This window comes from Labrus mixtus, chromosome 16 (assembly GCF_963584025.1).
Source record: "Labrus mixtus chromosome 16, fLabMix1.1, whole genome shotgun sequence".
Classification (NCBI taxonomy): Eukaryota; Metazoa; Chordata; class Actinopteri; order Labriformes; family Labridae; genus Labrus; species Labrus mixtus.
Window position 1 is genome coordinate 9,216,197 of NC_083627.1, and position 14,517 is coordinate 9,230,713.

The window sequence follows — 14,517 nt, forward strand, 5'->3', positions numbered from 1 at the left end:
ACCAGCAGAGGGCGCTATGTGGATTACAACAAACATCATCACTCTCCAGAGTGTCAAGCGTTGATGCACGTACATGCTCAGTTAATTTCCAGTTGAGGGACCATCTTTTCTTCATAATTTATCTTTTCCACAAGTGTTTGATATTTCTGCATTTGACGGATAAACGCAATAAATGTATATATCTATATTTATCTATCCATCTCTAAAGATCGGAGATAGCTCTAGTAATATATCGGCCGATTTATTGTTATCGGATTTGATCTCTTCCTAATATCGATATCAGTATTGGCCCCAAAAATCCCATATCAGTCGGGCCCTAATCTGCATTTAAACACAAAAGAAGGGTTTTGTCTCTCTCTCTTTTATTGAAGGTAAATACCACAGCTGATGCCATGTTTCATTTTAAACTCTGAATCAAAGGCCGACAATTTGTACAAATCTGCAGTTTTAGACTCTATTTCCTGCTGGCTCCTTCTCATGTGAGGTCTGATCACTCATGTGAGTTCATAATCAATGCCCGCCCCCGCCCCCCCTCCATTACAGGATCATTTGGCTTCACATCCTGTGTGCGAGAGCAGAAAATGTTATTCTTAACAAAAACTTTTTGTGTGTGCCAAAGTTGGAGACAAAGTGTTTGTTTCTTCTCTCGATTCGGGGTGGTTGCCTTGTGACTGATCTCTAGTCTGCTTGTGTTTCATGTCTCCTTTTTCTTTTTTTTTTGTTCTTTTCAGACATTCAGCGAGTGATCGCCATAAAGAACGTTTTTTTTTTGTGTGTGTCAGTTTCAGCAGTCCTGATGAATAGCTCTGACTTCAGTATAATAGGCCGTTAAATTTGGTGAAAGACAAAACTAATGGTTGAAAAATGACATTCAGTAGTTTCAATTATCATCAAAATAGATAATCAGTTAGCATCAGTTATGCTAAATTACTATCTTTCTTTCCACCACAATAAAACTTGTGTTCTGGTCCGTCAGAAATCCCACCTCCACAACATTCATTATGAAGTGATTTTTTTTAAAACACTGTATTGACCTTCTGTGGCGTCATTGTGTTCTTCGACTGTCTGCAGCACTGACTGAAACTGAGTAATCAGGAGGAGGTTGGAGTGAAAGAGGACATATTTTACCTCTTGTCCACCTTTTCAAACATCCCCCTGTGGTCTAAATGAAACATCTGTGCTGTGCTTTGGTTAAAATATAACATGATTCAAGCACCAGAGGAGGTTTGTGACCCTGTATAAACCAGCTCTCTCTGAATGCTCCTTTTTGGTGTGTGTGTCTCTTTAAATGCAATGAGCCCCCCCCCCCCTCCCCCCCTGAGTTTTCCTAGTAGACATCACTCATCGAAAAAAAATTGCCAAAAGGCCAGTCAGGAGATCATTTAAGTATTCATTGTCTATTTCATCTAACTGAAATCATCTGGGCTACTGCAACACGTTTCCTTCTGATTAAGCATCTAGCTAATCTAGCATGAAGCACACTGACCTCCTTATTGAATTCATGTGATTGGGAAGATGTAATTTTAGAATCTGAATTATAGAGCATGAAACTGATGTCCTGCGCAGTCAGTTTCTTCTGTTAACCTTCTCGTCCTGTCCCGAGTTGAACCTCGACATGAACGGATTAATTTAAGATATAGAACGTATATTTTAGTAACGCCGCAGCTCTTGTGGTTTTCTTCTATTTTTGGGGTTCCTTTCCGTAGGAGTTGACCTCAGGTTAGGTTCATGTCTGCACCAAGACATTCAGACATTCTTTGGCCTGCTTTATCATCACAAATCTACGTGATGGAAAAATGTGAATCAGAGAAAAGCAAACGAGCTACAGGTGTGATGACAGTATTTTAAAAGAGAAAACTTTATCCTGCTTTGACCAATGAAACAGCCTTTGTTAGCATCACACCCTGTTTGTTATCCTTGAACAACTTTTGCTAGTGGCAGCTATGATTTATTTTTATGCTAAGTAGGCTAACGAAGAAGAAGAACTTCGCTAAGACATTCTGGTTTCTTGACAGAGCTGGGCGATGTGACCAAAAATGTTATCGCAATAAAAAAATGTTCACCTCTGTCGATATCGATAATTATCAGGATAAATGTCAAAACATTCATTCCTTCAAATTTAAAGGCCAATTTTTGCTCCTGAGTGAAAGCTGAAGGAACCAGATGGGTCTAGTTTTCTGAACCACCTGCTGGTCATGAGAAAGAATGCAGGCTTAAGGCTCTTTCTCAGATATGATTCACTTGTCCAGACTCGGAGGTTATGTCCACCTTGAACTGTTTCATCACAACCGCGGAGGTTGCAGCGACGGTTTCTTATCATGTTCACATGGTTTCCATTCGCGCTCCACTTACTACCTCCCACACTGGAACACTTGGAGACTGTCCTTGACCGGGCAGCGGCCGCAGAAACGAGAGAATAACAAACATTTTAATTCCAGAAGAATTACTTTTTTATCACCCCTGTAAAGAATCATCAAGGAAGATGACTTTCAAATTTGTTAAAGCCAAATAAACCTTGGATGAGAAAAATCCTCCTTCAGTGGTTTAGGAGGGCTGATAGACTGATGCACTGATAAAATATATTTCCTTTTGATTAGTTAAATAAGGCGCGACTTTTATCAGGATTCTCTCTTTGTTGATTCCAAGTTGACTTTAACATGTTTACAGTACGCAGCAGCTGCCTTTGTATGTGTTTTACATAATTGTACAAAAAGAGGAAAAGCTGCAGTGATGGAGGACATTTGAACGTTTTATAACCTGCAGCTTTTTTTTTTTTAGATGTTTCTCCTAAAAACCCACAAAGGCACGTCAGGTGCCGGGAGCACAACAACAACAACAACAACAACAGAAGCAACAGAAGCAGCAGTGAGTGAAAAAACCCAAAAACAAGAGCAAAGAGAGGCGCCTTTGCTGCACAAAAGGTGACGGGGGGGGTGACCATCCCTCGAGCTACTGGAGCTAACATTAGCCAATCTGAGACAAACAACGCCGCATGAAAAACACTGCATCAATAGAACTATTTTGACATTTGCATAATAAGTCAGTGAGTTTTAAATGAGGCCAGTGTGGAGGTGACAAAAGCTGCAGTTCCTCATGTGTCCACTTGAAGCTGGCTGCTAAAAGCCAACACGTCCACATTAGATTAAAATGACCCTTTGGTGCATTTTGGTGATAAGGTCGTCCTACTGAAGCATAGCGTATCCTATCCTGTCGTGATGTATTGTATCGTCGTTTTTTTAAAGACTCCATATTATCCTCATTTTAACCTTTCTTATATTCAGTTTGTGAAACCTGTTGAGTAGCTTTGCATCATTTCCAGCTCAAAAAACTCGTGATTTATCTGAAACAGGCGCCCATAAAAATACTTATTTCAGCCTCTTCCTGAAACTGTTCTTTTCGGCCTCTGTCGCTCTAAGAACCTAAATCTAAATCTAGTCATTTTGGGGCATATCAGAGACAAAATTAGCCATTAGTCGATAGTCATGTGATATGGCAGATTTATCAGTCGGGCTCTACAAGAAAGCTCTCCTCACAGAGGAGTTCTGCCCTACTTTAACTCCATCATTTACATCCATTAATGTCCAGACTGTCCACACTCATCCAGACGACTCAGTCGAGACTTTCTCCAGGCCCACACCCAGCCTCAAACGTCCATTAATCTCACTTTTTACTTGTTCAAACTGTTTGTACCTTTAGCTCACTGCAAGGAAAAGATGAAGAAGACCAACAGTAAAAAAAAAAAATGGATGCTGAAAAATGTGCGTCACATTGTCAAAAAATAACTCCAATCACCATGGAAACTGAGTAACAGATTCTGTCTCTCTCTCTCTCTCTCTCTCTCTCTCTCTCTCTCTCTCTCTCTCTCTCTCTCTCTCTCACACACACTCACTTTTCATCCATTTTTTTTGTCTTTCTGTTTACCAAAATACACACACACAGATTTCTGTCTGAATAGTATCACTTGTGGGGAGAAAATGTTTTCGGTACGGCTGCGTTTGAATGAGGGGAGGGAGGGGAAACATGACGAGTAGAGTTTAAATCAGAAACGTGGAAGGTGCTACATAAAATGTGACAAACGTTGTTTAAGTCTCACCCACTGGAATGTGGAAACATTTTGGATCAGTTAAATTATTATTTTTTAAATTGTCCCATATATGAAGTTGTTAAACTCCTCTTCAGTGAATGTATTTCAAGTTGTTAACCTAAGGCGGACATATCAATCTACTCGCATGAATGAAACATGACGAAAGGTCCAGAATTTATTATGTATGTGCACTGATTTATTTATAACTGACCTTCATTTTCTCTTGAGGAAGCTGCTTCATGATTATCATTGTCGTTGCCCCGTTGAACACTGGTTGGAGGGCCCCCCCAATTGTTTTTTTTTTTTGCCTAGAGCCCCAACAAACTCCAAATCGCCACTGGATATAAGGAAGAAGTATGCAGACGTCGCTTATAGAATAAATAGGAAATGTAAAAAAAATAGATTCTCAATGGAATCGAATTTGAATCGTGAGACACCCAAAGATTCCCAGCCCTAGCTTTACATGTACAATAATTAAAGAAGTTTGAGCTTGGTTATATTTTCTACCCCTCACTGCCAGTTATTAAGATGACTGGAATGTGCCATAACTAAATCAGATTTAGGATGATTGTATTACTATATTAGATTTTAGATAGCTTTAAACCTTGTTAATGTGTAAGGCTGCCGCTAAGTCGGTCCAGCAGGAGAAGGAGAGAACACCGGCGGTCCATTCAAATTCACAGGTCGACAAAGTCACAATCATGTCTCTTAAGAACAGACAGAGGGCTAACTTGCTCCACATCACTGGAAATGTATTTGTGGAATCTTAACAAAGTTAAGCCTGAAAAGAGGTATCGATATCATATGAGCTTTACGTGAATTGTACAGAAGTTTTCAAATCTGGTATTGAGACGACCCTACAGTAGCTCACACAGTGCCGTTTATTTACAGTCAGGGTGTCTGTTCAGAACTCTGGGGCACCTTGCAGAGACGTGCAGCATGCCATGAGTGCTGAAAGTTTTATTTCCTGTCCTTGCTCGACATTTCTCAAACCACTCTGCGAAAGAATCAGGCAAAATGTAGAATTCACCGAGACAAGTGTTGGCGGAGAGCGTGCAGGAGGCGACAGAGCTGCGGATGAATGAAAGCGTGCAAATGAGAAAATGCACAAAGCAAATATGTAAATGAGCACGACGTACAAAATGTTGGACTTGATGATGTAGACCTGTATTTGATAGACACAGTCATTCAAACAATGATTCCCTTTTAGATGAAGTGCTGTGTTACATTTCCCCTCCAATCACATACGCTCGTGCCCACTTGTGTGTGCGCGGACAGATGAGTTTGTTAGAGAGTGCCGCACATGAGCACACAGGGAGGAGAAAGCATTCCCATTAGAGCGCCCATTAAGTCTGATTACGAGTGATTACCGTCTGCCTGAGAGAGAGAGATGGCCGGCCCCGTCCTGCCGCTGAATTAACATCATAAACAAATGTTTTCTTTCTCACTCTCTGCAAAATCCAACCGCGTCCTGCTTCTTTATTTTTTTTTCCTCTCTCTCTTTGTCTCACCGTGAACTTACCGTGACTTCTACTGTCATTTGGGTTTTAAACCTGAGAGCTCACGTCTAAGTCACTGCACATGTTTTGTCACATGTTGTTTTATTTATCCACTTTTTTGCCGTTCTTCGCTTCGGGGTCTGACTCCAAAAAAAAACAGAAGATATATTGCCTCATTTGTGGGCCACTGCTCCCAAAAGGGAAACGTGGGATTTCTTTGCAGCGTGGGCGGGGGGGGGGGGGGGGGGGGGGGGGGGGGGGGGGGGGGGGGGGGGGGGGTATTTCTGCTCTTAACCACATGTGGAAACCACCAGTCTCTTTTTTTTCTCAGCAGCTGGAGCGCCTTTCTTGTGTTGCATTTAGGTCATTTTAGCCGGATGTATTGTTCTGACTACATCCTGACGCTGCACAAAACGTGTCCAAGCTATTTCATGCACTCCATCGAAATGTTTGAAATATTTCCATTATTTCCATGTCAATTAAAAAAATAGGCACATTCTTGGGTTGTTTGTGTTTTAATTGGACGCTTTAGTCTTTCAAAACCAGCTCCTGCAGTCCATTTCTAACACGGCAGAAACATGTCTGTGATTCATTCGTCTTTCCTGACGACATACCGGTTTTTATAAGGACTGTGATTTTCATCTCCGATGCTCATTAGTGTGTTTGTTTTTCTAGGTGTTTCTCCCGGGGAGCTCAGCGGCTCCTCAGCGCTGCCTGGAGTCAGACTTCACCACTTCCTCTGGTAAGACCGTCATGTTGCTCAACTCCACACAGCCAGAGCCGTGCAGCCTGCAGAATGCCAATACACAGAGTTTCTGTCTCCTCGGCCTAGACCTCCCTGATGTGGCCAAAGCTCACACACACACACACACACACACACACACACACACACACACACATACACACACACACACACACACACAGACACACACAGACACACACAGACACACACATAGAAAATCCATGTCTCTGGAGTCGTGATGTAAATGTAATGAAGCTGTAATCTTGGTACTGATCCAGGCGAGATCATTATGTGCCAGACTGGTGATCTGTCAGTTCATTCTACTTCTTGTCCAAGATAATGACAGCTGCAGACTGTGCGTGTGTGTGTGTGCTTGCATGTGTGTGAGTGTGTGGGCGACTGGGTGTATCATGGAGGCAGGACGATATGTGATTAATTGTGCATAATTATAGATATAAGATATTTTGAGTATTTCTCGAATATTGATTCTGCAAATGCAGGAAGATCACCTCACAGTCAGTGCAGTACCTGTGCTTCAATTTGAGATCAGATGAAACTCTTAAAACATTTCATTCAAATTCTATTTGTATAATAATATCATTAAGACAGCCTAGCGGTTATATTGCACGCACCATGTAGAAACGGCTTTAGTCCTCGAAGCAGGCGACCAATGTTGAACTCCAACCCTTGGTGCTTTGCCGCATGTCACTCCCCTCTCTCTCTCATCACCTGTTCTCCTCTATATTCACCCCAAAGGTTGTTCATGGTGTAAAGTCGGCTGTAATATTCATCAATGTAATCCTCCGGGTCGTCTTCATCTTTCTGGTTGTAGAATTGCAATTGTGAGGTATAACAAAGTAGTGTCTGTTTGGGCATCGGAGAGCCTAGTGGTTATGTCATGCGCCAAATGTACAGAGGGTATAGTCGTCATAGCCGCGGCCGTGGGTTCAAATCTGACCTCTGACCTTTGCTGCATGTCATCCCTCATTCTCTCCTTCCAATGTTTCCTCTCTCTCTTCACCTGTCCTATCCAATACAGGCAAAAATCACCCAAAATAAATATTTATAAATATTGACATGTTACTGTTGTGTTTAGCTCGTACTCATAGCCTCACTCAAACAGACCATCTTGTATTGTTTAACCAAAAGCTTTTCAGCTTGTTACACCAACACCAAGTTCAAGTTGACATAGTTTTTTTTTTTTCACCAAATGAGACCAAATTAGTAAAAAAATGTCAGTGTCAGTGTGTGTGTAGGTACTGTGAAATTCAAACATAACAAAAAGTTAAACTTAAGTCTAAACCAAAATACTAAATGTGTTAAATAGCTAGGTGTTTGTTCTGCCCTCTAAGTCTGCCTTCTCACTGTAAACAATAGGACATGGAGAGAGAAAGTCCAAGCCACCCAATCCCTTCTAGAGGGGGGCGTGGTCAGACACAGCTCATTTACATTTAAAGCTACAGACACAGAAACAGCCTGTTCTGAGCAGGGCTGAAATAGAGGGGTTCAGAGGCATGATCAAATACAGGATCAGAGTGGATTTAGAACAAGAAACTTCACACACATGTTTTGGAGAGCTCAGAGAGTTATTTAAACTTTGTTGAAGAGGAGGAGAATATGTGACCTTTAAAATAAGGTAGATATGTTTACAGTGCATGTATAATGCATGACAACATATTATACTGTAATATAAATACAGAGGCTGTTGTTGAACTAGTTTTTTGTTGTGATGTAGTAAATGTTGACTTTGAGTAACACATTCAGGCAGACAGTTCAGACCAGCTTTTCTTTTACACCAGACATGTCCCAAAATGTTCTCCAATCTTCTCTCTTAGAGCGAGCACGCTGACAGTTTGACGTCTTGTCCAGCAGAACGTCATGGCTATATTAACAACCAAAGTGAAACACTTCCCCTGGTATTTATCAAAAACTCAATGGGGTCTGATTAAATGTTGGGTAATTAAACCGAAAATAAAAAAAGTTTACAAGTGAAATGGTTTGGTTAATTAAAAAAGGCAGCGGTTAAATTTAGCCTGAGGCTTTTGAAACACTGTAAAGCCAACTCTATAAAACTGTGTTCGAAGGAGGGAAATATATGTGTCAGCTTATTAAGCTAGATTTAGCAACTGGTTGTGGAGCTCAGAGGAGATCGGGAGGAACACAAAGAGGCTTCTTTCTGCAGACATGAGATTACTAAAGAGTGAAAGGATCAGACATCAGAGATATGTCAAAGTGCTGAGGATGAAGTCAAAGTGTTGAAAAGGAGTGAGATAAAAGAGTAAGAGGAAAGTACGAAGAATAAAGTCGAAGAATAAAGTTAAAGCATCAAGCAAAATAAAGTTCAAAGGACTGTACAGTGAAAGTGTCAAGAATAAAGACCAAGTTTCAGGGTTAAAATAAAGAGGACATTATTGAAATCAATTCCAAATATAGAGATTCTTAATGTGGAAGTGGAAATGTTGCGAGTAAGAAGAAGTGTCATTTACTTTATTCATCAGGGGACAGTATGCAATGAGTTTGATCCTTCATACAAAGGATGCAGGATATACAGAAAATAAGTTTGCACCAGATTTAGCAAGTCGCTGATTTCCACCTGTAGTCCCACATAAAAGTGATGCAAAACAAACAATAAAACTCAACTCAACAGAGAACACTCAACAATGACGTTAGAGTGAAGAATAAGGTGGAATTGTCTAAAATGTATCCAAATGTTTAGAATTAAGTCTAAATGTTGACAATGTGGCACATTGTCCAGAAGCCCATGATAGTTAGGCGCACAGCTGAAATGACTGACAAGTGGGCGCGATGTAAGACCCGCCTCAGCTCCAGCTCTCAGCCTGTCGTTAGGTTGACTGAAAGTTAGGCTGAGACAGGATTTCCAGCATGGAGGCTGCTGCCGATGAGCCTCCAGAGCCCCCTGCAGGAACAGATGGGTGACATCACTCAGGCCTCTGCCATTAATATTTGCCGTCTATGGGAAAGGAGCTACAGGCCGGATTTGAACCCAGTCCGTCCGCCTGGAGGTCTATTGCCTCTGTGAATGGGGCGTGCACACCAACCACTAGGCTACCGGCGCCCCTTGAACGTCTGTTCAACTGGAAAAAGTATGGTGCAATAAGCCAAAGGGTTGTTTTAGGCCTTGTTATTATTCATAGGGGTGTTTCAGGGCACACATGAATCAAACCAGTCGACCTTTAATAACCAGGTGCAGCATGAGCACTTCGATTATAAGTCGTAAGAAGCAATCCATTAGGAACTTCACTTCCACTGCGCCCTCGCCACATTGTGCCAGGAATAAGACGTGTAAAAACAAACTTTCAGGAATATAAATCATGAGACATTTGTTGACATTTGATCTCAGAACCTCAAGATAAAAAATGCTCTGACTTGTTTGTTTCCCGTCCCGGTCTGTATTCTGTGGTTTTGGAGCTAAAATATAATGATGACCTGAGAGAGGCCAAACTTCATTTCTAGGTCTGCGGGTGATTGTTAGCTCCAGCTGTCAGCCTTTTGTCAGGACCGTGTCATCTCTGCTGCTTGTTCGCCAGCCCTGCATGGATTATTGGTCGCATTATTTGGACCGGCTCAGCTCTCGGTCTCTGGTGAGGGATCGTGCTCATGCTTTTTTACGATGTAACAGGAACGCAAACACACCGGATAGCCCCCGTGTATCTGCGATCCTCGCTGACATTGGCCGGTGTGTTTTTTTTCCTGGCAGCCACAGAACTTCATGTAATATGATAAGTGCACTGCAGACCCACACACAAAGTCATTCGGTTGATTCTTCTTTTAGCTTGAATTCTTTAATGAAAACACCATCTGCTGTCCTGTTTCTGATAGCAGTTGCCTGGGATCACATTGCACGGTGTGATGCAGCTTCGTAAATTAAGTATTAGAAAGCTCCGGGCACATCGGAGGGGTGGATCAAGATTGACTCTTATCTGAATGCCACCTCAAATAAGATGCGTTTTGGTCAAGGCTGCGATGACTATTGTTTACTGCTGCTTGTCAGTGTTGATTCATGATGCAAGCTGACGTCGTGCACTATGAGATTACCACTGAGGACTGTTGGGAGGCCTGACATTTCCACTCAGATAAAACCCTGATGCCCTTTCTGTTTTCAAAACAACCAGAGCCATCATTTTTATAACAGGTTAAAGCAGGATTTACTGGATCTGATCTGCATAAATCTGACATTTTTATTAGTTCAAGTGGGTTGTTTGCTGTTGTCCCTGTAGTGCAGAAGAGAAGTCTGAAAAGAAAACCAGAAGAAGTATAAGTCAAACAATATATTAAAAAACATTCTTAGATTTAAAATATTAAAACAAAGAGAGTATTGTTATACCTAGGGTTGTAACGATCCATCGTTCTGGATAAATATTTTTATTGGTTGAACAAAGATTCAATCAAATCAATGGAAAGTCCAAACATCTACATCATCATCTTCGGGATAGGCCTCTGTTTTAAGAATTCTTGTAGGCCTATTATCATCTTCTTAAAGGCCCTTACCCTTAAGAAGCTGCTTTAAGGCAATCATAAGCAGCTCAGAAAACATACCTTTGACAGTTTGTTAAAGTTCCTTTGTATCATCAGTTTCAATGTACCTTTTGGTGTTTTTTAAATTACCCTACAGCAACTATTTTTTACCTTTTTAGCGTCGTTATGAGAGGTATGTTTTACAACTGGTTCAAGCTGCTCTTTAGCCTTTGTTTTATAGGCTACCCTTTTGATTCCCTTTATGTTTCAGGGTTACCCTCAGTGACTGTTTTGAGGTACCTTTTTGCATCTGTTTCATGCTTTTTTTTTTGTTGGTCCAAATTGGCTCACCCATTCAAACCTCCCACTTTACTATAGCAGGATTCAATGTTGACCTTTAAGTGACTGTAAAAAGCTAACACATAGAGGTGATACTACGATATCATAAAGGGTGACCCGTCCCGGATACACAGCGGTGTAAAGACACATTTGACCACAAAGTGTAAGTTTGAAGTTTTCATTCAGGGGTGCCATGTTTCTTTCAGTCTTTATGGCAGCTGTGGAAGCTCAGTCTGAAGTTAAAGTGCTCTCTTGAACTTTCAAAGTGCGGGAAACTCTGTGTATGCATTGCATCATCTTGTGTTCCCACCCCCCTTAGCTAAACTGCACACATTGCCCAAGTGTAACACTTACAGAGCAATGTGCTCACTGAGAAGCAGTTTGAAGATGTGGGAGCTTGAACATGGTGAGGGTGAAACCTTTGATGCAGTCATACATATGCTCTCTCTCTCTCTCTCTCTCTCTCTCTCTCTCTCTCTCTCTCTCTCTGGTCAGAGCTAACCAGCACATTAGAGTCAAAGAAATATTCTCTGGTTTGGATACACAGTTAGATTAATCTGGTTTTAATTAACTTTATATCAGCCTCGAAGAATGTTGACTTCATTCATGCCTCAAGCTGATGCCCTTTTTTTTTTGTTGACTTGTTGAATTGTTGAACTTCTCCTTTGAAGGAGCCGCTATAACCTTGATCATGTTGGCAAAAATTTTACAGATTTAAACTGTTGAGAAAATGTTATGCAAAACTGAAGGTCTTCATCATTATGTTTTTAAGGTATCTACAGTACTTAAGTCATATGTAAAGACAAGAGGATGATGTAGACCCTCTTTGTCTTCTACCTTGGATCACGTGATATTATTCTCAAAAGTAATAAAAAAAGTACACACATCTCTGCTGGTTACAACTCATTACCATGAAAGTCAGCGCATGTTGAGCAAAAACTGGTTAGCAGAAGAAGTGAATCTGAAGTGTGAATCCGGGTAATGAGGAACGGCATGTACCCTATTAGCCGCCTATTTCCTCTTTCCTGACTTGCAGGCTTTTGAGAGTTCACTTGTGGGGTTTTCTTTAACGTTGCTATTTTCATATTAGCTTCTGTCTGTATGTGTTGTTGTGTCACATTTGTGTCCAGTGGAGCTCGGCACACTTCTGCATTCATTTACAGATGTGATGATTAACAGTGCATGTCAGGAAACCACTTATCAGAAGACAGTCGTATGCTTCTCTTTCACGTTGTTGTCAATTCTATTAATGTAACTACAGGTTGAAAAGTCCAAGCCGAAGGTTTTAAGTCTTGGAAAACCCAGAAAATGTGTAATTAGATAGCTGTGGATGAGTCGAGCTAAAGAAGAGTGATTATTACAACATACTGTCACTGAATGAATGCAACAGTGTATCTAAGGTAGTGTTGTAGTCAAAAACAGACTAACCAAGACCAAAGCATATGCGAGACCGGAGTGCTCAGAGATGGAGACAAGACCGAGACATTTAGGGATCGAGAGTCATAACCAAGAGGGGCGAGACCGATACAAGACCAAAACCATAAATATCATAGAAAAATCCTCATCTTGTGTGGGCCATATCCCTCACTTAGACCAGAACACCGAGAAGGTTACGGCCGTAACCGAGGGATGAAAATCTAATTTAGAAATAAATTAAAATGATTTATTCTTTCACAAAGAGGCTTCTTATCGCAGTAATGACGTGGGAAAATAGCCTTTCAGTGGTGGTTTTGATTTAAAATATGGAGTCCGCCCAGTTCGAGAGCGAGACAAGGCCGAGTAAAAATGCTTTTTATTCCGAGACGAGACCTTCAGAAAGTGGTCTTGAGACCGAGACTGATTTCCAGTACTACAACACTTATCTAAGAATGCATAAGTATTTCCCATTTAAAAGTTTCCGAGCTTATCTTCAGAAAAACAAACCTGACAAATTTAGCGTAAGCTTTGTCGTGGGAATAATCTTAAACAAGCATGGTTTTATAATGACATGTTTTTAAAGGTTTTAATGAATTCTTTAGAGTGTGTTATCAGTGCACATATGGGGTACTCCAGTCATTTATTGACTGCTTAAATTCCATGTAGTGGGGACTCAGAGTCCAATTTATAACTGTTTGTCCAATTTAGGGCTGAACGCTTATTTGTCCTGACAGGTGTAGAGCGCTTGTCAATTTGTCTGGTGAGTGGCTGTTTTAATGTTTGTAATTATAGAAAATTACACGTCGGGTTGATTTGGTTTAACCACAATGGTTTCTACCAAAGTTAAAGAGATTTTACTGCGAAGTCAGCAATCAGCTAGTCGAGAGGCTGCCAGAATAACTGCAACACGATGCAACGTCTGTGTCCGTGGTTTTTGAATTGACTTGGTTTCTAAGTCATTGCTGTTGGTAGGAACACACCTTAAGACCATAAGTCTATCTCCATTCACACCTTAGACAAATATATTTAACTTGTGAATGTAAAGGTAGTATGTACCTTAATACGTAGTAGTTAAATATGCTTTGGGTCGTGTCTATCTGAATCAGTGATTGACAAGTAGCCACAACAAACTTCCAAGCAGGATAGATGCCTCACATCGAATAGACACTCATTTCTTCATAAAAAAAAAAGAGATGGTGACAGATAAGAGGCCATCCTCAAGGTCTTAAAACAGTAGTTCATTCATAAGTTGGTGACATCATACTGGCTACATGCAGTCTGTGGTTGTTGGCCATTAAACCACAACTGGTTGGCAATGGTTTAGTTTGGCGACTTTTGGCAACCAATGTCATTTCACTTTTTTGCAGCTTAGTCCTTTTTACTATTTCATCTGACAACCCTGATGACATCATAATGGAACTTCCTTAAGCTCCTCCAGGGTCACAGAAGGCCTTATACAACTGTTTTGATATTAAAAAGTAAAAAATAGAATTCTCTTATAATCTGTGTTTAGTGGTTGCAGCTCTCCAAAATGTTAGCAGTGGAATTGGTGCACAAGATGTCACCCCAACACGGGGGGGGGGGGAATGTAGGCCAAAGCACACAAGTAAGCGGTGCAAAACCTTACCAAGGGTCACTGCCGTTTCATAACATCACACACACAGCATTAATGGAAGTTGCATAATGCTTTTAAAGTGGTGTCTTTTAAAGCAGCCAAGGTTGTACATTCGATCAGGGCGGGCTGGTGAGTTTGCATGTCTTCTGTTTGTTTAGTAGTGCACAGTACATAGTGTTCCTTTCACTCTCGTCATGCAGGATGTGGTCGCTGTTGCGGCGGAGAAATTTTTGCGTCCCAGTTTTAGAGGAAGTGCTCACCCACAGTCTACACTCTCCAACTGGAGGCTTATAACACACCCACAAGATTGGAGTGCAAACCCACGAGAGTGTCTGACTTTCTATGC

General features: G+C 41.1%; 2 protein-coding genes across 4 annotated transcripts in view; one reads left to right on the top strand and one right to left on the bottom strand.

The window, feature by feature from the left end:
- Nucleotides 1-14,517, top strand: part of thrb (thyroid hormone receptor beta) — a 125,360-nt gene that overhangs the window by 61,226 nt on the left and 49,617 nt on the right. For all 3 annotated transcript variants that reach the window (XM_061058848.1, XM_061058851.1, XM_061058849.1), the window contains exon 2: nt 6,259-6,325. The gene's annotated coding sequence lies outside the window, so the exon portion shown is untranslated. The remainder of the gene's footprint in view (nt 1-6,258; nt 6,326-14,517) is intronic.
- Nucleotides 1-14,517, bottom strand: part of LOC132990574 (ubiquitin-conjugating enzyme E2 E1-like) — a 143,720-nt gene that overhangs the window by 29,817 nt on the left and 99,386 nt on the right. The gene's annotated exons all lie outside the window — the stretch shown is intronic.